This window comes from Gigantopelta aegis, unplaced genomic scaffold (assembly GCF_016097555.1).
Source record: "Gigantopelta aegis isolate Gae_Host unplaced genomic scaffold, Gae_host_genome ctg2600_pilon_pilon, whole genome shotgun sequence".
Classification (NCBI taxonomy): Eukaryota; Metazoa; Mollusca; class Gastropoda; order Neomphalida; family Peltospiridae; genus Gigantopelta; species Gigantopelta aegis.
The window spans coordinates 7,146-34,026 of record NW_024532969.1 but is presented as its reverse complement, the minus strand read 5'-3'; the positions used below and the strand labels follow the sequence as shown (position 1 = coordinate 34,026).

Here is a 26,881-nt window from a genome sequence, read left to right as displayed (position 1 = left end):
GTGTAGTATCCTGATAAGATACTGTACTTTTTTTTCTACTTTAACTGTTAATATCATATACATTAGTCCCAAATAAACCCTCAACAGACCGGTTCCAAGGTCCAGAGTCCAAGGCCATGCTTTTTATTTTCAGACTGCCTACTTTCTTCATCTTTTTTTAACACTTAAGAATTTTTTTGACCATAGATGAGATATTGATTTTTAGCACTTTGTATAAACTTTTTTTTTTGTTATTTTTTTTTTTTTTTTTTTTTTTTTTTTTTTTTTTCTTATAGAAAAAAAAAAATTCATTTATTATCAGTTAATTCTATAAAGATAAATTTTTACCTAACCTCGAGCCTTCGCAGTGGCCGCACGTGTTTAATAATGAGCCCCCCCTAATAGACTGTCGTCCATGTGTGGGAGTGGTTCTCACAGCGGAAACACCCGAACATGATTATGGCAAAGAAACAAGTTTGATGCTACACTCTTGATATCCTTTTTCTATCAGGCTCAACTAGTAAGATTGTGATGACAATTGTCTTCTGTATTATAATCTATATGATATGAACATATCAGTCATCATGATAATCTGGTACCTTCCTCATCAGATAGCACCTTTAAGTGATATATAGACGTTTTAAACATGTTTTCCATATCGCAGATGGTTTCATTTAGTCGTCTGTTGTGGTAAACTAACAGCCTACACCTAGCAAGATTTGAATCAGATCATCATATTATGTAGCTCGATTCTTCAGGAGTGTCTCACATTGTTGGTTGAGAAGAGTTTGACAAGGTGAATTGAGAGGGTAGACATCTTGGGGATGTAACTTTGTAGTTCTTTCGAAGAATAATGGAAGAACACTTGTTCTGAAAACTATTATACAGACAGGTATTATATGACACACTATATATATCTGGACTATATATTAAATAATGATCATTTTAATAGTAAACAGGAGAATGCAGTCTGCTGCACAATTCTGTTACTCCTGTCCAAGTGTCCACAGCTGTTATAAGTGAAAGATTAGTTAAGTGAGTCCTCTGATGAAGTGTGGACACTAGAGGTCTCTGTTGAAAATACAGAGAACACAACTCTCTTGTCTGCTGGTATGTACTGTCCGTATCTTCAGATCCAGAATATCAAAGTCCTAGCTAAAGTGTGTGTCAAAATTGAAGAGACAGAGAATTATGACAGATAAGACGACTGCACCAGTATATTTAGTACTCTATACCCATAATACCATACTTATATTGTACTTTCTATATTTTAATGATCATCTCCCCAAACATTTTTTAATGAGCACCAGACATTTCCAAAGATCTGGATACATTCAGTTTCATTAGCTAGTGCTCCTTATAATGTAGTACCAGGTCCCAGTAAATATTCATCCTGACGTGTGCTAAGTTATAGTACTGTGTTATCACTATGCCACTCTATACCCAGTCTCTTCATGAGTCCCTGTTTGGTGTGTGCACTCCTTCATGTTTGAGACTCAATAATACTACAGAGCAAACACTACTAATTTTAGTCACTCTACAGGCACATCTGAAGTCGAGAGATAAGAATATTCTTGTTTGAGAGCAGTACGTTCTCTGTGCGTACTAAATATACAACCTGGGAGTGTTTTGCCAGTTCTGTCTAACGTGTTCTATTAATGTGCCATTAGCTATGCTATTTTGAAAGACTACAGTCAAGTAATAGAAAGGTAATTATAGTTTTTTACTGTATAGTAATTAATCATAGAAATACTTTTAAATGATCACACAAGAGGAATCATTAACCATGACGTACTATGTATATAAAGTGATTACAGATCAAAGTAAGTTGTTAAAATCAAATAATCCTAACAGTATTTGTATCTACTGTTTTATCAACTATTGACTTATTTATCTCCTTTGAATATGGAGCCTACCTTTAGATCACTTATAAAAGAGTTTGCAAAAGCAGTTTTTAGCATTCTTCCTCTATCACTAAAAGCCAACTATCAATACAAGAATTAAAAGACTTGCTTTATTCGTTTTCCTGACCTGAAGCCAGAGTTAGCTGGTGCTAAAACAATTGACGATATCCTGCATCTGGTGCATGACAAATGCACTGTCATTGATTAAGTTATATGGAAGCAATTGTTACATTCAATATCGAAGAAGCTAAGACTAACACATTAAAACATACAAGGATATCGTTGAAAAGTTCTCACAGGATGTAGCACTTGAACCTGTGTCTTGAGGAAAGTTTTCCCCAGTCTCAAAAGTTCCCTTTCCTTTGAAATATGAGACAGCCAAGTTTGTCCTTGATTGGAATCCTACCTGACAGCTATACTATTATGATATCAGAAATATTCTAGCAGTTTCCATTAAAAAAATTATCCAAGAGGAAAAATAGTTTCAGTCAAAAAAGACAACTCCATCACTGTGACGTGTACCTTTCCTTTGCATCTACTTGGTCCACTCATTTCCACTGCTCAAGAGACTATTGAACTTTATAAAGAGAGAGGATTAATTCGACTCTCTTTGTCCTTGTATCATTTGGGATATCAAAGTAAGATATGAGGTATATTAAATTTATACCACAAACATATCCATGTTTTTATAATGTAGGAGATGAAAGTCTTTGGTAATGCAGATAAAGGAAACCAGAAAAAATTTGATAAACAATTGGAGAACACAATATGCATTCAGCAGGAGAAAGACACTGAAATTGAAGATTTGCAAGCTAAACTCACACAACAAGATAGGTAACGGGACTATAATTGTAAAATCACCCTTTAAATAAGAGGCACAGTAAGACATGTGACTTTGAAACTTGCATAGATATCAAAGGCTAGCCAGCAAGGAGGCAAGCTTAGTTAGAAGCTCCAAGTCTAAAATTCACAGGATCATTAATATAATACTTGTATAGTATAGGAGCTTAATCATTGAGTGTACATCCGTAATTTGAGTATATGTTGTTAAATATTATTAATTTGTTTTAAATTGTCCACATGCAACCAATACCAACTAATAGTATAGAAATGCATATATTACTACATAGCTCTAAATAACTGTAGGATTGTTTGCATGCCAGCATAAATGTATTTACTTCACTATTTCTATATGTTATACTGTATTTGTTACACTATTATGTTTTTGTAATTATTAGGTATAAAGTGGGGTTCATGTCAGAGACACAAATGTCAGAATTAAAGAGAAAGAAAGGAGATTGATGTATTAAAATAGCACTTACAAGAAAAAGAAAGTCGGAAACATGAATTGTCACAATATAGCATTAATATTATATAGTGGATTATTTAGACTTACTGTAATCAAGAAAGTTAATTGTCCAAAATATTTAACGTTTTAGAAAAATGAACACAATTGGCGAACACTTAATTTTAGCGAAAAATTCAAGTTTAGATATAACTGTTAATGAGGATCACCATCTTTGGGGTTTGGAAGTCTAGAATTCCATCTTTCTCAAATCCAGTACCTACAGTGTCCACTATTTTTCCCTGAGTTTTTAGATATAGCCAAAATAAGACCTGTTAGCATGCAGTGGTTTTTACAATACTAGTTTTTTAAGTCAATTTTTTACTTCTTCCAGATGGGGTGTCCTCATCTATGCTCGTTTTACTTCATTTTAATACCATCTTGTAAAAAGATTTTCATATGGTGCCTTGAATTCTTGATTCATGGCTGATTGAGAGGCTGCAACTCTTCAGTACATCCTGCTGCTGGAATGAAAACTTGGTGAATATGGTTCTCACAAAGTTTTCACAAAACAGATTTGGTGCAATGTTTCTGTACTGAACTCTCTGATATGGGCTACCAAGTCCTTGAGAGAATTTATCAATAGCAGCTTTGTTTCCATTGGCTCTGGCATACTTGGCTATTTTTGCACGTGTCTTGGGGGTCATCATAAAGTGAAGTAGTATGTCCCCTCTTTCTTTCTTTTAATATCCTTGCTCGTTATTTCCTTCTCCACTTGTCTGTTAATAGCCTTGATGGTTGATCTTCAGTGGCAATAGTGAGAAGCCCTTTGTTACTCACAGAGTTCAACCATTTGAGAAGAGACATACTAGTGCTATGCCAGCTTTGAACATCGATAGAGTGATCACTTTTCCTTGTGGTAACTGAGAGCGTGCACATGATCTGTGGTCCTGAATGTTAATTAAGTTAGTGACTTTAAATACCTATACCTAACGCTATCTTAGCTAAACCAACACTAATATTTCTCAATTTACAGTATGCAGGGTTAAATAGCAGTGGTTTTACAAATTAATTTACATTTTTTTTTACAAGTTTTTTTTTACCACCACATCCACAAATTATATTACATTCACACCTTAATAGAAGTTCATAAACATCATAATGTATCATTTCAAACATTACAAAGATTTCATTAAAATATTTTAAGTATATAGTGGTAATTGGGTATATAAGGTATAATATATTTTATAGAAACTGTTCAAGAAATATTAGAAGACAAACAAAAAGATGATGTAAGTTGAGAACTAAACTTGAAGTACTTGAAATAACGATTAATGGAAGACAATGGAGATAGATGATTTAAAATCTATTCTTGGAGATAAAAGAAGGTATATACATTACAAGTCTATATTATAAAATAATCTGTTTAGTTGAGTTACATTTATTGAAGCAAACATCAGAACATCAACAAGTAGAGATTAGAGAGTTAAAATCCATTCTTCAAGAAAAGGAAGGTATGTAATATTAAAATATCCTCTCATCTATCTCTCTCATGTCCCTATGTATAAAACTATTATAATACATTTATTTATTACCATATATGGTAGTATTGGTATTTGAATATAACTCTCCTAGGCTTCAGGAGAAGACACCTTAAGGTCACAAGTAGTAGAGAAAGAGAAATAAAGTCTTTACAGGAAATGTTTTGTCCCTTACCTCAAAATTAAAAGAGAGGGAAATAGATACAAATATTTCAGAGAAGAGCATACAAGGTACCCGTGATATGGTAAGTATGTTATGTAACTACTTATAAGTAGGCAAACTGTTTTAACATCTGATATTGGGGGGCGGGGGTGACAATACTCCCCTACAGCTGACCCACTTCATGTGGATCCCTTAAAAACAAAAACTAGCCAAGAAGAGTCCCATTACTAAAAGGTAAATACACTACATCGGGAGGTATGTGATATATATTTATATTATTTGGCTTTGTAGTGTCAAAGATAATGTTACTGATGATGTAATACCAGAATCAGATGTTAAAGAGAAGTTCCCCTATCATGTACAACCTGTACCTTCTACTATGGTACAGGTAAATTTAATACAAATGGACTGTATTACATTTAAACCCCTTAATGAATTTTTGGCAAATTAATTTAAAGTAATGCACTCAACTCTTTCAATGATGTTTATGTAAGTGGTTACTATACCTTGTTGTCACACCCTATTTAATATAATTGGACATACTCACTGAACTTCATTTCATATTATCAAATAGATCTAAAGTAGTTTTACAATGAACATTTTAATGGTTTTTATTTAGTAAGTCAGAGATGAAATTGAGTTTTTGTCAAAAGAAACAAATCGATGACTTACCAATAGAACGAAAAGCTAGAGGGGTTAAAGAAGCGGCCATTAGGTTTTTTACAGTCCTCTATTTACAAAAAAGTAAGTAAATGTTATTATTTTGACTGATATATATATTTAATATACTCTGTTCAAAACAACTATTTTAAGATAATGACACCATAAAGGTTTATTAAATGAACCTAAAGGTATAAGAATACTATATATTATTGTTAGTATATATAGAATAGTAGTGAGATCTATACTGAGGAGACCTCTTTTATTGTTAGAGTCACAGCCAATGAAAGATTGATTCCCAATAGAACAAGAGGATAGGACGAATCATCCGGTCTTCTACAACCTCTAGAAGGTATAATAACAGTTATTATTTTAGTTAACTCCACCATTGTGTTTAAATATACAGCATCAAAAATGCTCACAGCCTTTCAATCTTATCCTCACGCCTACCATATCCCATTGTTGAAAAGTAGTCTTAGTTTATCTTTGCTTATTTTTTGTGGGATAAGAAATAATATGTTCACTGGTATTGTTGTTTCTAATGAAATTTGCTATTCAAATGTTGAAAATATGATATTGTTAGGGGGGCGTTATATGTGATATCTAAAACTAGAGTTATTTTTTTAAGAACAGCACCTGGATAAATTGTTGTATTGCACCTGTCCCATGAAATCAAGCTAAAACATCAGACTATTTACTATGGGTGTGGGTAATCCTTGCGAAACAGAATTGTACATAATTCTTAAGCTACACCCCTTTATGTAGGAATTTGCAGGTGGTGGGGGGCTGAACATACTATACAGTTATATCTTTGGTCCCTCCTACCACTGGAGTATGAGTATCTGTACATTTATTTATTCACTTTCTTTGCATTGAGATGTGATGACTCAATGTAGTTAGACACCAATCATAGTTATTTTCTTTATTCCATCTCATGTTCCTAGTCATTTTATATCATATACATCATATCTAGTAAATTACTGGATTAAATGTTGATCATATATTGTCATAGCAGTGAGGTTAAGTAATTTTGATTGGCATATAGCAAATTCCTGGGGTCTACCCTTGGTCTCCATAGAGTGGGTGGCTTGATGATGAGACTAACTCTATTTGTAGCTACAAACTAGTTTGTAATTTTAGTACGTTTCATATCTTTCATATTCCAGGCACTTGTTTTAAAATACAATGATAACAATACAATACAAAAGATGTTGATTGAAACAGAAATCTAATAGAGATTAACCAGTCTTCGCCACCACCCTGCATACATTACAAGTTACATGTAATAAACAACAGTGCATACATTACAAGTTATAATACTAACACTGCATACATTACAAGTTTTAATAACACACTGCATACATTACAAGTTATAATAACAACACTGCTACATTACAAGTTATAATAACACACTGCATACATTACAAGTTTATAATAACAACACTGCATACATTACAAGTTAGAATACCAACCTTACAAGCTATGCACAAGACCTTCAGTGGAATAGGTATGGTTTTCAAATGCTATAAATATTTTTTGTTATTATTACTAATAAGCAAAAATTTTTTTTGCCTACTTGACATCAAATACACACAATTTGCAGACTTGTTTCACGCCTCAGTTAGATATTATTATAAATATTACCTGTCATTGTTTACTGTAATTTATCATTAGCCTAGTATAGATATGTATAAGTTGTAAGAAAACGAGCTGCAAAGTTAAGTAGCTCCAGGCACCACTTCATCTCAGCCACTGTTATTTTCCTATATATTGTTGTCATAGCACCCTAACACAATTACTAGCATTGTCCTCTTCATTATGCCTTAATAATCATGTTACGCATGTTAGAGTGGTTGTATCGCTATTGTTTATGTATGTCCAATATTATATAGTAACTATGTTTTATTATAGGACACTGTAAGTGTTAAGTGGACTATTAAGTGTTACCACTTACCTTCATCTACTTGGCAAATGAAAGAGGTGGTACATCGATTAAAGAGGCAAACACCCACAACATGGAGTATTGAACTCTACTCGTTAACTCCTCCAAGTTTATTAACAATATTACTGATATTAATGAATGTCAAGTGCGGAGTCTTGATATAGATAACACTCATTTTGCTAGTAACTGCATCATCAACTATCACAAGTAGTAACTTATAACAAAACAATGGAGATCCTATATCTTACTTCCTCACCTCTCTTACCAATACTTACCACTTACTAACAACAGCACGTACTTAATAATAAAGAATGAAGGAGATTATAACTTGTATGATGACATACATTATGATAAAGATATACCTCATCTCCTGTCATCTTATTGATAATAACAAAACATTGCAACGTGCTATACCTTACTAGCTGTCCTAATATTACTAAACTTTGGTGACACAACATTACAAAATGTTTGTGTTAATAATATAAGTTTTGAATGGTTTGTTTGTTAATGGCAATAACTCCATTAATTTATTTTTTTAACTTTTTTATTTCAAATAAGTTAATTTTTTTTGTTAAATACTTTAGTTTTCTAGTTCTTTGTCCTTCTAACAAAGTTACAATTTTTATAATTAAACTCTCCACTGGACATTATCATTCACTACCAATTAATTAACATAAACGCTTGATATTGTTTATTTCTAACATTTACAAATAGAATTATAACACCTAAAAATTGGTAATAATTATAGATTAGATATATTCAGTATATTTCAATCAGTGATTTTGTCAGCTATTTCTTTGTCAGCAGCATTGGCTGTCAATCTACATTTATATATATTATTCAAGTAAGTTTTACAGTGTGCTATATGTAGTACATATATATGACAGATCTGCTTGTGTAATACCCTTGATTAAAGTATGAAAGTTGAATAATTTTGATATGAATGGTCATAGGTTTTTTGCTTATCTTTTTTTTCTATACTCTTTGTACTCATTTTGCTTTATACAAGTAGAACTGACCACACCTACATAAACTATGTATAAAAGTTTTGCATGCCATTGTTGGCACTTCAAATGCATATGTAACTATACATAGGGCAATATATCATAGTACAATATACACAGTATCTTAATATACTAATCAATCTATAAATATACCGATACAATTATATATATGTACAATACATATATACAATATGTAGTACAGTACAGTGGTTATACATAGTACAATATATATACTACATAGCATATCATATTATCATAGTACATTATACATACTACAATTATACACTACAATCTACACAATACAATAATACATCTATCAATATACTGTACATATACCATATATACACACATATGTATAGTACCTATACATATACAATACATACTACAATATATATAGTAACAATATACAAAAGTAACTATGTTATAGTGTTTGAATTCCTGTATTATAATATATAATGGCAATAATAATGTTTATATATTATCGTAACAACTTTTTACAACATATAATTTGATGTCTTTAAAGCAAAAATAAAACACTATTTTAATCAATATTGTGTTTACTACTATCTGCATATCTCTATGTATTATATAAACTTATTAAAGTTTTTGTACCCTGAACTAAAACTGAAAGAACAATCAAGCCGGATGTTTTGTTCACAGATAGATCTTATGAGTAAATAACACATATTTGATCATGAAAATTATCTATGATCCTATTTCAATTTAGTCACATATATAAATTATTGACTTACAACAATACAATAAGAAACCTACTACTTTACTCCTCACCTCTCTTATCTAATACTCTAAAGATAATTACTAGTAGTCTCTCTAAAACCACTACTACTTCCTGGTATGTGGGACCTTTCTATGCTATGATGATATATGACACTTCTCCTGATCTCATAATCCATATTGTCTCACAATATTGATTTTGTGGATGTTTCATTTCAGTAGATATTCCTATGACAAACAGTCAAATGATTGCCAATGTGCACCATTTAGCTGATATATAGTAGAAAGACTGAACCAATTGGCAAAAGGAGAATCTTACTGAACTATGGATTCATCGTTCTACATTGTCACTAGCTGTGGTGTTCATGAAACCTAATGACCAAATTGGTTATATACAGTCTATTTTGTAACCCTGTCTTATAGAACAATGAACGAACATCATTTCTGTCCTATTATATTAATGTAATCCTAGTGTCAAGATTACATGATTGATCAATTTATATGATGAGTTAAAAAACAGATGGTTCTATGTAATAACTTTATTGCGTTTGCCAAATATTTTGTTTTTAAAATAAAATTTTTAATGTACCCACGATTCAAACTCTGTATTAATTGTATTTATTACATTAAGTTGATGTACAGTATGGATACACACTATATATTAATCGTAGGTAGTAATTATGTAACTATATTTTTACTCATAATGGATGAATGAAGTGACATATCCATTTTATAAGTAACTAAGCTTCACAGAGAATATTCAGTAATGTATATATTTTTATTAACATGATAGTACAGTCCTTGATATGTAAAACACATCATAAGAGTATTACAACTAGTGTAACGATATAATTTATATATAATACTAATATAATAATAAGATCAATGCATTAACAAATTGACACTGTCCCTGAGTAGTACATGGTAGAGATCATTCTTTATGACCAGTTAATGCATCATTTCCACTTCATGTCAGTTCTGTCTATGCCATCAATACCATACATATATATATATACATATATATTATTACCTTGACATAATGATCTTTAGCTAGCTCATCTTCTCTTCAAATTATGAATGGTTCCTCTCAAATCCCCAAGGACATTCTATTATGATCACTTCAAATCTCTCCCTGCAAGATCTAGACACTGTAATCTTAACAAATGTTTTCAGTTCCCTTCTCTTAATCTTCTGCTGCCCTTCAGCCCCTCCATCTGTGTCTTGTAAGAACTCTCTTCCTAGTGACCTTAATAAATCCTGCCTTCAATTATAACCACTTAAAACACTGTTCAAAAGCATCGATCACTTGGCACTATTCATATAGTAATTTTTATTTCTATGTACTTATATAGACAATATCTGCCCCTCATTTTTATCCTATCATATTGCATGTAGTCTGTCTATCCGCCTATTCTATTGAGAGCTTTATTATAGTATAATAAATGAAATAAAGTTCAATGGTCGTGGCACAATCGTATACGTATACTCCGACCCTTCACCTCAAAGGTTAGCGAGCTATAGAGCGAAGAAACAACAAGTGATGTGAAGCGCGGCCTGCATATCTATTCTGAGTCAGGCTCAACTAGGTAATAGCTAGATAATTGTCCCTTTTGTATTATATTCCTACGAAGTATTGACTGCTACAGTCATACATGGTAATCGTTCCAGGTATTTTTTTTTTAAATTTTGTGACCTCGTTGTCAATATAACTCACTTGAGTGATGTCTTGGAAATCTTAACAAGCATATTTCCCAATATCGAGATGGTTTGAGTAGGTCTGTTGTTGGGTATACTACAGCCTACACTAGCACAAAGATTGAGTGGAACCGCTATGATGAGTTTCGATTCTTCAGAATGTTTAAACTTTTTGGCTGAGACAGAGTTGACAAGGTAATGAGAATGGAAGACCATCATGGGATGTAACTAGCTAGTGTTTTTAAAGAATGAAGAAACCTTTGTTTGTCTGAAAACATTTACACAACCAGGTATGATATGAAAACTAATGCAATAATTTCTATTAATTTCTCTTATTTTTGAAAATAACATTCAATAATTTAATAGTAACGGAGAACGGCAGTCCTGCTCACAAGTTTTGATCTATCCTGTCCAAATGTCCACAGCTGTTATAGGTGAGAGATGTATGCAGTGAAGTAGCGCTCCTTGATGAGTGGAGACACTAGAGGTCTCTGTTGATAATATACGAGAACAAAGCTCGCTTGTCTGCTGTACCGTACTGCAGTTCTTCAGATCACAAGAACTACATCAAAGTACTAGCTAACGTGTTTTCTAAATTTTGAAGAGACAAGAGAATTAAGCAGAAACTAACTATCCAACCAGTATAGTGAGTACCTACACATAACTATTGATAGCTATTTTTACATGAACTATAAATCCTTTACATATCATCTCAAACCATTTCCAGAAGACCAGGAAACATCTTTATTAGTTGGTGCTCCTTGCAATATATATAAAGGTCCCAGTGATCAGATCAGTCCTTGAAACCTGGTCGTTGCTGTATATTCTCTGGTTGTCACTATGCCACTCTATCACAGTCTCTTCATGCGCCGTTGGTGTTGGACCGACTCTCCATTTTGAGGATTCAATATTAAGATCAGAACAAACACTTACTAATTTAGAGATCTACAGACAATCCCTGAGTCCAAGAAGAATAGTCTTGTTGAGAGCAGTACGTATGCTGTCCGTTACCAAATATAACAACCTGGAGTGTTTGCCAGTGTTACCTGCAAAATCGTTTTCTATTATGTCGTCCATTAGCTATGCTATTTTGAAAGACTTTAGTAAGTTACTGTAGTGTATCTGTATGGATGTGGGATGTACTTTAGGCATATTATTAACTGTGTCCTTGGAACTTATATTTTAGTGATTTAGCAACTACTGCAATATTCCTAAATTTGTATATCTAAATTATACTCAATGTAATTAGGTCAAATTGTCCCTGTATAACTCAGGATAATTTTATTGGTAAACTTCGGTGGTGCAGATATTTTAAAATTGCACGACATAGTACATCAGGAACCCACGGTGCCCCTGGGAAAGTACCTCTGATGAGATAGTCTAAACTTCTCGATAATATGGACCATTTTTGCGGGTTGCAGCCCAACCAAAAAAGTGAACTGCCTTACGACAGGTACTGAAACTACTGTCATGGATGCCCCCTGGTAAATGTGGCGCAACCTTCCATTCTACAAAGTTTGTTTACGACGAGTTATGTCTAGATCCCCCCCATTCTTGTAATGATACCTCTTACGGGACAGATATGGCCCGCTCTCGAAAGGCTTCAGCGACACTATGCTTGTCCAACGATCTGGTTATAAGAATAGTTCTCAGTACTCCCACTGGGTAACCAACTTAATAGTTGATTTAACATATAGTATTTTTTTGTATTAAAGAGCAAGTTTTGAGCTGAAACCAAATGCAAAACATTTAGTTTAGCACTGCAAGTTCTATAAATTCCTACTACAGATCAAGTAAGTACATAGTAGTAAGAATGGAGTGATTATAACTGCTATAATTACAATATATAATATAATAATAGCTATAATATATTAATAGTATAATTTATAATTATAATAGTGTTTTACAACTGAGTACTAATTCCTAAAAGTATGACACCAACTGGTTAAGTCAATGAGGAAGAGTTTGCAAAGGCCATTTTCAAAATTCGTTCTTCTATTGCTAAAGCCAACCATCTCACAAGAAGTTAAAAGCTTGCTTTATTATTTTCTGACCCTGAAACCAGAAGAGTTAGCAGGTGCTAAAACAATTGCTGAACGATATCCTGAATCTGGTGCATGACAACTTTACATTGATTGATATCACTTATCTAGAAGCTATTGTAGAGCAGTTTTGACATTGAAGAAGCAAACCACACATTGAAGCATACAAGGAAATTGTTGAACATTTCTCACACAAGAATAGCAGTTGAACTATGTCCTCAATGAAAACTTTTTAGTATCAAAAATCCCTTGTCTTCTCAAATGTGAGACAGCAAAATTTGTCCTTGACTGGGATCCTACTGATGACTACACACTGAAAGATATTGAAGATATTTTAGCTGTCTCTTTAAAAAAATTAGCCAAAAGAGTCAAAATAGTTGTCATTAAAGAAGTAACTCAATCACTGTTATCTGTACCTTTCCACACACTCTACTTGGTCCACTCATTGCCATTGCTCAGGAGACAATTTGAACTAGTGACGAAGAGAGGATTAATTCGAATCGACTTTCTATCGGTCCTTGTATCATTTGGGATATCAACAATAAAGATCAGGTATATATAAACTTTTACTACAACAGTATCAATATGCTATTGATACAGGAAATGAAATCTTTGGCAAAGAGAGATAAAGAGAACCAGAAAACATTTGAGAAGCAATTGGAGACACAGAAACAATTAGTAGGAGAAAGGACACTGGAAATTGAAGATTTGAGAACTAAACTCACACAGCAAGAAGGTAACAAGACTATATTGTAAAAATCATCCTTTAAAGATAATACAGTAAGATATTGACTTTGAAAGCTTGCATAAGATATCCAGAGGATAGCAGCAGAGAAGCAAGCTAGTTAGAAGCTCCCACTCTAACACATGTCGCATAACCATTAATGTAATACTTGTATACATAGCGGTAGGAAAGGTTTGCAGGGGCTGAAGCCCTCCCAACTTCAAATCAGGGGGCTAAGCCCCCTGTTTTGCACTCAAGACTATGTACACAATAACCTCTTGACTGAAGTGGTTATTGTGTTAATTTGTGTACATTAACAATCAATCACTACATATTATTGTGTGGTCATGTTACCTTCTGTAAAAATTTATTGCTATAACAAAAGTATTAATTGAACGGAACACACTTTTTCAACCTTATCCAACTAAAAAATTACCTGCGAAGTACTATGATCCAAGAGGAGCTAAACCATGTCATGCTGTTACATACATATAAGGACTGTACTGATAACATAAACTTATTAGAAATAGCTAAAGAGTTTGTTTCTTTAATGACAGACACTTGTGGTTTGAGTACATGTAGTTAAATGTAATTAATTGTTGTTTTAAATTGTTATATTCAACACTGGGAGCTGGCAGAATACAAATGTTATATACTGCATAGCTCTAAATAACTGTAGGACTGTTTGGCATGCCAGGCAGTAAAGGTGTTTTACACTATTTCTATATGTTATATTGTATTTGTTACACTATTATGTTTTGTATTATTAGCTAATAAAGTGGGGTTCATGTCAGAGACACAAATGTCAGAATTGAAGGAGAGGAAGAGGAGATTGATGTATTAAAATTAGCCCTTAAAGAAAAAGAAAGTAAGGAAACATGAATTGTCACAATATAGAATGTAATACTACATAGTGGATCATTTAGGTTATACAGGTTAAATAGCAGTGCTTTCACAAATTAATTTTGCAAAGTTTTTACTGTTTCACCTATAATCACGTTGCATTCATTTCTTAATATGAAGTTCATAAATCATCATTTCAACCCCTATTTACAAGCATTACAAATGCTCAAAAATTAGCCTCAATGGAAGTCCTTAAACGTGATGAGATATTAATCTTTTGATACACAACAAGTTTGTAAGATAACGTTAGTAACCACATCGTATGACAAAATGATGTTATAAATCAGTGTAATCCAATGTCTTTAACATGTATTATGTATGTAGTGTATTGAGATACAATCTTTTATAGAAAACTGTTCAAGAAATATAGAAGACAAACAAAAGATGATTTGAAGTTGAGAACTAAACTTGAAGTACAGGAGATAACAATTAATGAGAAAACAATGAGATAGATGATTTAAAATCTATTCTTAAAGACAAAGAAGGTATATAACATTACAAGTACTATATTATAAACTATACTCTATTTTAGTTGAGTTACATTTATTGAAGAAGACATCAGAACAGCAACAAGTAGAGATTAGAGAGTTAATGTCTATTCTTCAAGAAAGGAAGGTATGTAATATTAAAATATCCCTCATACTAGCTTTCTCATATCACTATATATAAAAACTATTATAGTATATAGTACATGTAGTATTACCATATATGGTAGTATTGTATATTGATATAACTCTCCTAGCTTCAGAGAAAGCATTAAAGATCAAAAGTAGTAGAGAGAGAAGAAGAAATAAAATCTTTACAGGAATGATTGTATCACTTACCTCAAAATTAAAAGAGATTGAAATAGATACAAGTGTTTTGCAGAGAAGAGCACAAAAAGGTACCTAATATAGTAATGTGATAATGTAACTACTTATCGTAGATGAAGCATTTTTAACATCTGATATTAGTGTACAGCCTGTACCTTCTACTAGTGATGGTAAATTAAACAACATACATGTATCTATAATAGAGCTGTCATAATATATGAACAATAATTCTAAAAATGTCTTAACTTTAGAATTAAAAAAAAAAAAAACATTGTCAATTGAAGGGACTCATGGTATAATTCTTACTAGTGAAAGTAAGTCATATTCAAAGACAGCACTACATTTTATACTCCTTAATGAATTTTTGGTGAATTACTTTAATAACAAATCTGCCAATAATGTTTGTATAAATAGTTAATTTGCGGTCACATCAATTTAATATAAATTTGACATACCCATTGAATTTATATTGTCAATAGAGTAGTGGTATAGAGGAAGCATTTAATGTTTTTATTTAGTAGAGTCAGAGATGAAAGGATTGTCGAAAGCAACAAAAGATGACATACCAATAGAACCAGGACTAGAGGTTAAAGAGAAGCCATTAGGTTTTCTACAGTCTCTATTTACAAGACAAAATAAGCAGATGTTGTTGATATATTAGTTTTAATATACTCTGCAAAGCACAACACTATTTATAGATAATAACAATAAATTTAATAAACAAACCTAAATATAAAGAATGCTATATTATATTATTACAGTATATAGAGTAGTAGTGAGATCTATATGAGGAGACCATCTTTATTTGTTAGAGTCACAGCCAATGAAAGATGACATTCCAATAGAACAAGAGGATAAGGAGAAGTCATCCAGTCTTCTACAACCTTTAAAAGGTAGTATACAAGTTATTATTTTAGTTCACTCCATTACTGAGTTCACTATTAAAATATTTAGCATTAAAAAAGCTCATAACCATCTTGTTCCTCAGCCTACCATGTTGTATGTGTAAAGTAGTTTGTTATCTTTGATTTTCTTGGGACATGAATGATATATTCACTGATATTGTTGTGTCTAATGAATTGCAGTTCAAATGTTGGAAAATGAATATTGTTATATTATCACATGACATCTAAAACTAGAGTTTATTATTTTTAAGGAACAAGACCTGATGGATAAATGTTATAATTGTAAAATTTAAAACTTCCTATCCAATAAGATCAAACAAAAACACCAGTTGATTATGGGGGTATGCATGATAGTTACTGCATGTGTTAAGATACTTACTAATAGTTGTTTAATGAGTAATTCCTGCCTTCTATTACTATTAGGTGAAGCTTTTCTAACATCTGATACTGACAATATTTTCCTATCAGCTAACTTAGGAAAGCTATGTCTGTAGTATTAGAGTTACAAGATACTGATGATGATCCACTTACCAAGCCAGTTGTTAAAGAGAAGTTGCCTGATAACGTAAAGTCTGTACCTCCATCTAGTGAAAGTAAGTTTACCCAATGTTGGCTTTTTGGTTTAGTTACTTAGTTGCTGAATGACTAAGTGCTTCCTTCATATGTGGCTGAGGTAACAGATTACTGTCAGCTTTATCAAATGAGGCATTCATAGTAATTGTGTCAGAATATATCATAAAATACGTATAGTAGGAATAGCTATGAATAACCAAATTTTTTACTAATACTTACTACTGCAGTGTCTGGATTAAATCAATCATGACTAAACTCATAAACTCATGTTAGTATACTGAACAAAATAGTCAGATCAGTGGCTATATATATAGCTAGTCAATACATTACAATAATAAGACCATAATAATAATAATAATAATAATAATAATAATAATAATAATAATAATTAGTAGTAGTAGTAGTATACTAAACTCTCAATTGTTGACACTGTTACTTACCATATCAGCTTTTCAATTGTGCATATCAAAACATCATTATCCTAGCTTAAAAAAAGGATGGGAGCAAATCCAGCCATTATGAAAGTAATCCATTTACTTTGTCTGTAGTGATTAATTTGTTATCATATCACAACACTACATTTAATGTTTTATTACAACATGACATTTGCAAAGTAAAAAGAGAACGTCAATGAAGTTGATATAAACACACAAAAGACAAACTACAAACAAAAAAATCTTTATCAGACATCATGATGATTCATGCTAGAGCATTGCTTCTTAATTGTGAATCATCTTGACTAGTGACATGACTGAGTCATTCTCACTGATGACTATCTGACAGTTCAATACCCTGTGTACCTCTTGTCACTCTAGTAAATATTGAGATCCTCATCATGTCTCAGTTCATCTAATAGAGTAAATTATTAGTATAACACTCAGTAAATTTAAGTCCATTTTTAGAAGCAGTTCATCTCTGTACATTGTTGCTATAATAACTTAACACTATTAATGGTGTCATCTTCTTTGTTAGGTCTTTATAGTCATAGTTGAGCTAGTAGAGTGTGTATAGCTATGTTGTTTAGTGTGTATTAGCTATAGTAACTATGTTTTATGTGACTTGGAAGTATTGAGTGGACTTATATAGTAACTATGTTTTTTATAGGAGACACTGGAAGTGTTAAGTGGACTAGTGATAGTGTTACACTTACTTCATCTACTGTGGCAGAATGTAAAGAAAGTGATACATCAATTAAAGAGACAACAACATACAACAAGTATTGATCTCATCTCATTATCTCCTCAAAGTTTATTAACACTATTAACTGATATTAATGAATGTCAAGTATGGAGACTTTATATAAGGAACACTCATTTTGATAGTAACTGTATCAGTCAACTATCACAAGTAGTAACTTATAACAAAACAATGAAGGACCTACGTCTTATCTCCTCACCTCTCTTACCAGATACTTACCACTTACTAACAACAGCTGTAACCGATAATAAAATAATCAAGGGATTATGGTTATATAATGATAATAACATTACTGATAATGATATACCTCATCTCTCTCATCTCATCGTTAACAATAACACATTACAATATCTGTCTCTCATTAAATGTCCTAAAATTACTACATTTGGTGAACAACAATTACAAAAGGTTGCTGTTAAAAATAAAAGTTTGAAGAGTTTGTACATTAATCATAATAGACTCCGTTAATTATTAGATAATTTTGTACTACATTTTCACTAAATATTTTTCTTTCCAATTCAAATAAGTCAATTTTTAGTTAAATACTTTAGTTTCCAGTCTTTGTCTTCTAACAAAGTTAACAATTTTTATATTTCGCTTCTTCTATAATGAAAACTCAACTTGTCCAATTGACCACTCCTACAGAAGATTTCTTGATAACACTACAACTATTAACTTACTACTAAACAAACTTAGTTCTATTAACATTAGTAGCTAGATTGTATCTAATAGTTAGCAGTTTTTTGCTAGTTAGTTAAAAGTATAAGAGAACTTATAAAGACTTTCACTTTTGATTTGGTATTTGGAACTAATACTACTCAGGCAGACGTTTACAATGAGACACCACAACCTATTGTGGATTCTGTATTTAAAAAATATAATGATATAATAGATAAATGGATGGATTAATAGACTGGATGGACAGTTTGACATACATATTAATGGTGAATGGATAGATATAATATTACATGAGTGAGTAGATGAATATATAGCTAGACAGATGGATGCATGAGGTAATTGGAATCATTAGTTCTATAAGATAAGTCCTCTTCCCATTTCTTTTTAATAGCCCAAGATGTAGGACAAGTGGCCATTTTTATCCCTTTTCTTATACCATCTATATCACTGACCTTCTTATATTCCTGGAACATCATCAAGTTAGTGTCTATATTATTATCATTGCAATAGTCTTTAGTGATGTTAGGACATTTAGGTATATTATTGCCTAACAAACACACTTTAGAATGAGAGGGTTAATGTTATTGTTGTTATAGAACCATTTTATACTTTTATGGAGTATACAAAATAATTTTGTAATATTGTTTAATACAATAATCTGTTATTTTACATTATATATTATAAATAAACTTTTGGTAATAATGTTATCATAAATATAACAATTCTTTCCAAATAATATAATTGACGCTATACATGACTAAAGTAAATTTCCTGAAATATCATAAATGTTTTTCGGATGGTCCTTCTTCAGCTTCTAGCCAAAATTCAAAATATGGATACTTACTTGAACCATTTTATTATAGTTCTGTTCTCCATGTGATATATTATGATAATAGTGACAATACAAATATATTATAACAATATAACAATAGACTACAGTACTAGTTTAAATCATTGATTTCCCTGTTCCTTTGTTAGTAGCACTGGTAGTCAAGTAACAGTTCAATTATTAATATATTCAAGTGAAGTCACAACAATATAGTATATAATTACATACAATATGACAGATCTACTTGTGTAATAGTATTAATTGAAATATGTAAATTGAATAATTTGATATGAATTGTCCCATGTTCTTTAAGTTATGTTTCTTATTATACTCTTCTTGTACAAAGAGAATTCTCTCTATATAATATTATAGATATAATATAATATTATAGATATAATAGATATATTAATACAAAGAGTTCAATATTCAATATTCTCATATAATAATACACGGATGAGTTATAATGACTGCAGTCTTTTAGATACAAAGAAATAAAAAACAAAGAAACAGTTTTCACAGTTAGTATTGTCTCTGTGATGATGTCTGTCATAATAATTCAACTATTTAGTGCTATATATATACTAGTATAGTTGTATATGACCTACCATTAATTGACACAACAAATAAAATAACAATAAGTCACATGGTCACTAGAGATGAAGACGTCAACAACAACAAACACATTATCAAATAATACAGAAATAGTTACTCTTGACATCAGTACCTAAGACTACCACTGGTATTATAAAAGATATCCACAAGATAGAGGAGTTGAGTATACAATGTGAAGACTATATTCTATTTCATAGTTTATAGTTTCAAACATACAAGCTAAGTATGAATTCACTCATATAAGGAAAGTGTCAGTATTAGCTTTATAGTTAAGAATGTTATTATCTACATTTGTAAATGTACCGACATGAATGCATAGTACATGTACATGTACTGTATTGAATATAGTATGAATAATGGAGAGAATAAAGTTTACAATGTATTGTATTAAAATAAGTGTAGCATCCAAAGTTGCCAAATTTCAAAAATCATCAACCTGATCCCTTAGCAATATTTTCAGCTATAAGTATACATGTTCTATCATGTACAATGAAATATAAGAAAAAAAAAAAATGGACATAAGACTTACTACAAGAAGAATTATAAACTTGAGCTGATATGAAATACTGTAATGACATCTGTGAGTAGCTATTGTTCATTAAGGTGCCATAGAGAAATGATGTCACTATTATTACACACATGTTCCAGCTTCAATGTTTATAGCATATTTTCAAATGATAAATATTGTTTCAAAAATATTGAAGTACATCATAAATGACAACTTACATGATAATATAGACAAAAATAAATATTAATATTGTATTACATATTTTTAAACTTTATAATGATTTTTTATATCAATATTTTAAATATCTTTGTTTGTTTTGTTTTGTTTTGTTTTATAGTGTAATTATTAACGTCATCTGCTTTTTGTGTTTCCATGTAGTTGAATGGAATTATTAAACTTCAATTTTAACATTTTTGGTACTTTGTTTTGTACATAGGATTATTAATAGCTGTCGAAATAGGGTGGGGTTATTTCAATGTTTACAAGCCTCGCCTTCTTTATGACAATGGTTGACTCGCTCGAAAGCTACAGGAAAGCCGTTATCGACACTTTAATTCTCAATATGCCAACCTCAGTTCAGCTCTACAAGGATGTATAACAAAATTTACTGAGGAAGCATTTGCCGTTAGTCTGATATCTGAGTCTGTTATGAGAAGTGAGAATTTTGCTGACATAGCTAACGAATTTAAAACTGGATTGAAGTTGAGGAAGAGTTTAGAGGAAATACAGACACATTGTCATTGTCTTGTTAGAATTCTTGAGGATCTTGGTGGACCAGCAGCAATTGTTGGTAGAGATCTTGCTGCAGAGCTGTCAACTTTAGGTCCTCTGTACCGAGGTATGTCAATGTCAATACGTTGAGACATTCCCAGTCTAATATTGTTAGAATAAATAGAATTAATTAAGTGTGACATTTAATTGAAGACCATGTTGCTTGAAAGAAGTCTATATTTTTAAAAAGCTCATTGTTATGTAACCGAATGAAACTCAATTACTATAGTACTATGTTGTAAGGTTTCTGGTCTGTGATGAGTAAATAACTAGCATCTTTTCCTAGATTACTAGTTCTCTAGTATTCTGATAACGTTTATGGACATCTAAGGTGTTTTGAATGGTACAAACCATTTCTTTCTTGGTCATTCCCCACTAGACAATGAGTTAATGTTCATTCTTAACATAAACAGAGTATATGATTTCCTGTTAATAGTAAAGAATCTGATTATAGCTATTAACAGTATTCATATATCATATATTCTTCACACATGTAGTGTATGAAGAATTAATAGAGTGCTAGTAGGCATGGCTATGTAATTATTTATACAGTTTTCATAGGTGGATTACTATGAAATCCATAATTAATTACTCACTATATAACTTGTTGTTATACTATTACAATACAACTAGTTAAAATAATATATTATATTTAAATTGACAATATTGATAATAATCACACCAAACATTTAGTCATACAAACAGTTAAACAATCATCATATTATGAGATATTGCTAAGTTTTAGTATTGTTATAAAATAAGTTAAGGTACTGATCTATTCTCATGTTTTACAATATATATTTTGAGTCTTAATTTTCATGGCTTTACCTAGTGAGACAGATATTGACTCCACCCAAAATATACAATAGTAGACTAGAAAATATGTTAATTAAAAATTAAGTATCACTAATAATTATGTTTTTTTGTATATTTGTATAATATATAATTGCAATATCTTTTTATATTAGATCTTTCAAGTCTATTAAGTCAATATGGTCTATCATATGAAGAGGTAGATAAAGAGTGTGATGATGGAGTTTTCATTGAGGTCTCACAACATATGAATGATGACTATATAGCAGCTGGTCATTGTCTCAATTTATCAACAGAAAAGTGCGTAGTATTTCACAAAGTGATAAAAGTGATGTACAAAAGAAGATTGAGGTGTTGTGGGCATGGAAAAGAAAGAATGGTAGTGCAGCTACTTCCAAAGAATTGGTAAAAGCTTTCTTGAAAATGGAAGATCGTTTTGTTGCTGAATCTATATTAAAATATCTTTTGAAGAGAATGATATCATTGCCACAAACAACAATGTTTTACCTTGCTCCAGAGAAAGAAAAAAATCGTTATCCAAACTGGAAAGATTTAACTGAGAGTGACCAGGAGCTGTGAGAAACCAGCTAATGGATGACAATCGTGATGTACGTGAAGCTTATGCTGTCTTTGTTTCTCAACTTATGAAATCATTTAGAAAGCGTGAAGTTAATCCAAGAGATATTCAGTTAATTGTATGTAGCTATGACACTTCCAAAAAGGATCCACATGAACCCAATGGTGTTTGACTTTAGAAGAGATGACAGTGTGTCTGATGTGCTTTTTGAGTTGTCCACAAACACTGTACATGGTTCAACTATGACGCACTTAAAGTTATAGTTAAGATTTTTAGGAGATGAATCTGAAAGGAAGTGTTTAAAAGAAATATGAAGATATACATCTCATTCCTTATTTGAAACGCTCTATTTTCGAAATACCATGTGCTCCTCCCCACACTCAATCTCAACGTACTGAAGTTCTTCTTAAAGTGTCAGCAGATGTCTACATTACTGGAAATGAAGTAAAAGCTATTCAACGTAACCTTGCCAAACTACTGGTTTTCAAACTAGTGCACTATTACATTTTGAGAATTACTATGAAGGTTGTATTGAATTAGTATTTAGTCTTCCTATAGTAATATTGGAGAAAAGCTCTCCTGAATCCAAGTTGTTCACTTACATTAAATGGGACAAGTCAAGTCAATCTTACAAAGTTAATGTTGATCTAGTGACTGTATTGTAAGTATTATTTTAAATATATTCTCACTTTATGATCATATTAGGTCATATTCTGAGAAACCAGAAGTATCTCTACTTGTTAAGTTACTACAAGAAAAAGAGGATGTTCTTAATGAACTTTTAGAGAGAGAAAAGACGAAACAAAGTTAGTTATTTTATTCATACGTACTTAGACCTATACTACCTACTGTTGTCAAGTGATATAATGTTAATTTTATATTTTCTTATAAATGGAAATAGAATCTGATGACATGCAATGTGAGCCAATTGTTACACAGTCATCATTATCCAATATAAAGTATATGGAGAATCCTATTGAACATGAACCAATGCATCATATAGAAACTTTTTATGCTAGACGTGGTATAAAACGAAAAGGTATCAATCATTAACTGACACTTTATCAGGTACATATACATTAATTGAGATATAACTATGTACCTAATGTAAACAGAGAAGATGGAACTATCAGAGAAAATGAGCAAGGCAAAGACCTTAGAGATAGAAAACTTAACCAGACATAAAGAAGGTGAGGTATAGTACTGTTAGTAGTACATACCATATATGGTTATGTTCTATAGCTACTGATAAAGTATTAGTAGAGAAACAAGAAGAGATTGAGGCATTACAAATGGAAATAAAATCACTAAATGTACAATTAATGGAGAGAGAAGAAAGTGGAATTAGTCAGTTAATGGAGAAGATGAAGGTAAGTAAAATATAAAATGTTATGACATATATCTACACAAAAACTATAATTGTTCTAAATAGGACTCAATTAACATTATAATTATCATTAATATAAATTATTGTAGATCCAAGAATTATTGAATCAAAATTAAAAAAAACAATGTCATTAGAAGTTAGTCAGTTAAAGTGTACACAGAAAGGTGAGCTCTATAATTACTGTTACTATAGTTAGATCAATAACTTATTAAAATTGATACCATAGCTCTCCCAACCTCATATCACTTTAGAGCTTTACTTGACATTTAATCAATGATGTGGAAGTTTCATGTTCTTTTCTCAATATGTGTTCATGTCATCATAATATCTGTTAAGTTCTCTATACCTGCATGGAATTTAATAAATTGGATGGATTTTCTTGCTGGTTCCATTGGTTGTCTTTTTTTTGTTATGTGTTCCTGTTATTATATATAATTATTATGTTTAAATCTAATATTAATATACATGTGTTGTACATGTGCTTTGTATTTCTATAGAATTACAGAAGGAGCTACAATCATTACAAGAGATAATAACATCTCTTACTTTACAACTAAGAAACAAAGAGAGAAAGAAATGTTCATTTAACAGAGAACATAAAAGGTATATTAACAACATGTATAGTTCTTTACTTTATCTATTGTAGATCTGAGGTCTAGGATATTAGAGGTGAGAGATCTCCTTAAAACTAGTCATCCACTTCTAAGTCAAAAACTTGAGGAACCACTTGATAGCAAACAAGAAGGTACTCATGTTCTTTATAAAACTTTATTTGGTGTCATCAGACATAGATGCATATGAGCTGATTGACAAGACGAAAACACTAGAAGACCTCACATCTACTGTCCAAGAAGAGAAGGTATTATATAACTACTCAAAATGTACAGCATCTTATATTGTGTATTGTGTAGCTACTGACAGACAACAAGAGATTATAAAATTACAGGAGATGATTAGCTCACTAACTCTTCAATTGACAGAGAAAAGATAAAATCATTACTCAGTTACATCATCAAAAGATACAAATGAGGAGGAAAGCCAACAGGAATCATTAGATAAAAAGAATTACCAAGTAAGCTGCCATTATAACTTTAATAATTTTTTAAAACATAATTAAATTACAATGTATATATGGTTACAGTATGTACTGGCTTGTAGCACACTCCTACCATAACTGATCAATTTCACATACAACAACTCTATGTGAAATTTATTACATGAAGAACACAAGTTCACGTCATTAGTTGCTTACATCACCACAACCTTTTTGTTGACATTGGATAAGAACTTTTGCTTGAGTAATGGATTCAATCACAGATGGCTCAGTAACAGTAAAAATTCAACTATCAAATATTTCTCAGTAATCTATGATGATCTCTGTCATAATAATAGCTATACCAATTAATGCAGTCCAAGTTATTGTTAAATTTATTATAAGGGTATAGTATGGAAACTAGGACTTCAAATTCAGTATTACATTGCATTGTTGGTTAGTACAATTTTCAGAGCAATTTATAAAATGCAAATGGAGGATATTCCGTACCACAACTATTTATATACTAGTATAGTTGTATATTTTCTACCATTAATTGACATAATAAATAAAATAATTCTGATCATCTTTAACCATGGCAAGGAGCTTATGATGATGTAATAACATCTTGAAATAATCAAAATGACTCTTATATAATTATATGCTGTTTATTAAAGATGGCTTGTGATCACAATACATGGAGCTTAAGGAAGTTCCATATTTGATCATGCATTCAAAATGGAATGTCAGTGTGGTGTAATTGTAACTATTTCCATTAAGAATGGATGACTGTTGTGTTTTAACTAACTCACTGAAATACAAATGTGCATATGTCAATAACTGTGATAATAAATGAGATGTAATATTTCAAATAAAACATTATCACAAAACTATACAGAAAACTATATTATATATATGTATAAATTAACATTGACATAAAATGCTGGTCTAATTGTTCTATGTTATGACACTTTAGGCTGCCATTTTATTATATATATACAATTCATATACTATGAACCATTGTTAGTCCAGTCACTTATATTAGCAAATATTATATGGTGTATCTTGACATTTTTGCCTAATTCTAATTTGTATAATTCCACTTTGTCTAACATTTTGCAGTAGCTCTTGTAATCATTTTCCATTTATTAAAAATTTTATGAAGGCTAAAAATACAGTGCAGTTGTTTAACTATGAGACAAACACTAAATATGTAAATGATATATATAAGAGAGGAGGTCTTAAAAATTAATTTATATTCTTTTATGACAATTTTTTATCGTTTATTTTTCCCTTTGTTAATCATAAAATCTATATAATAATAAATAAGGGATCTTATAATTACTATATCAGAATTTTTTTTATATTTAACTTATCATTCCATTGTCAGTAAGCTAAGTACGCTAGGATAGTAAATGAAAAATTAAATTATTGTAATGCTCATGGTGTTCTCAATATAATCTTATTATTGTAAAAAATCACATTTAAGATCTTTTAAACTCTTAGACTTTTAATCCCAGTACATTTATTAGATGTAATGGGATTAAACATAATGGCTATAACCAATGACACTAAATTATTACATGTTGTTATTAATGGATGTAGTCAG

General features: G+C 31.0%; 1 pseudogene; it reads left to right on the top strand.

The window, feature by feature from the left end:
• The window catches only part of LOC121391539, a 46,215-nt pseudogene extending 21,117 nt beyond the window's left edge, over nucleotides 1-25,098 (top strand).
• The last annotated feature ends 1,783 nt before the right edge of the window (nucleotides 25,099-26,881 follow it).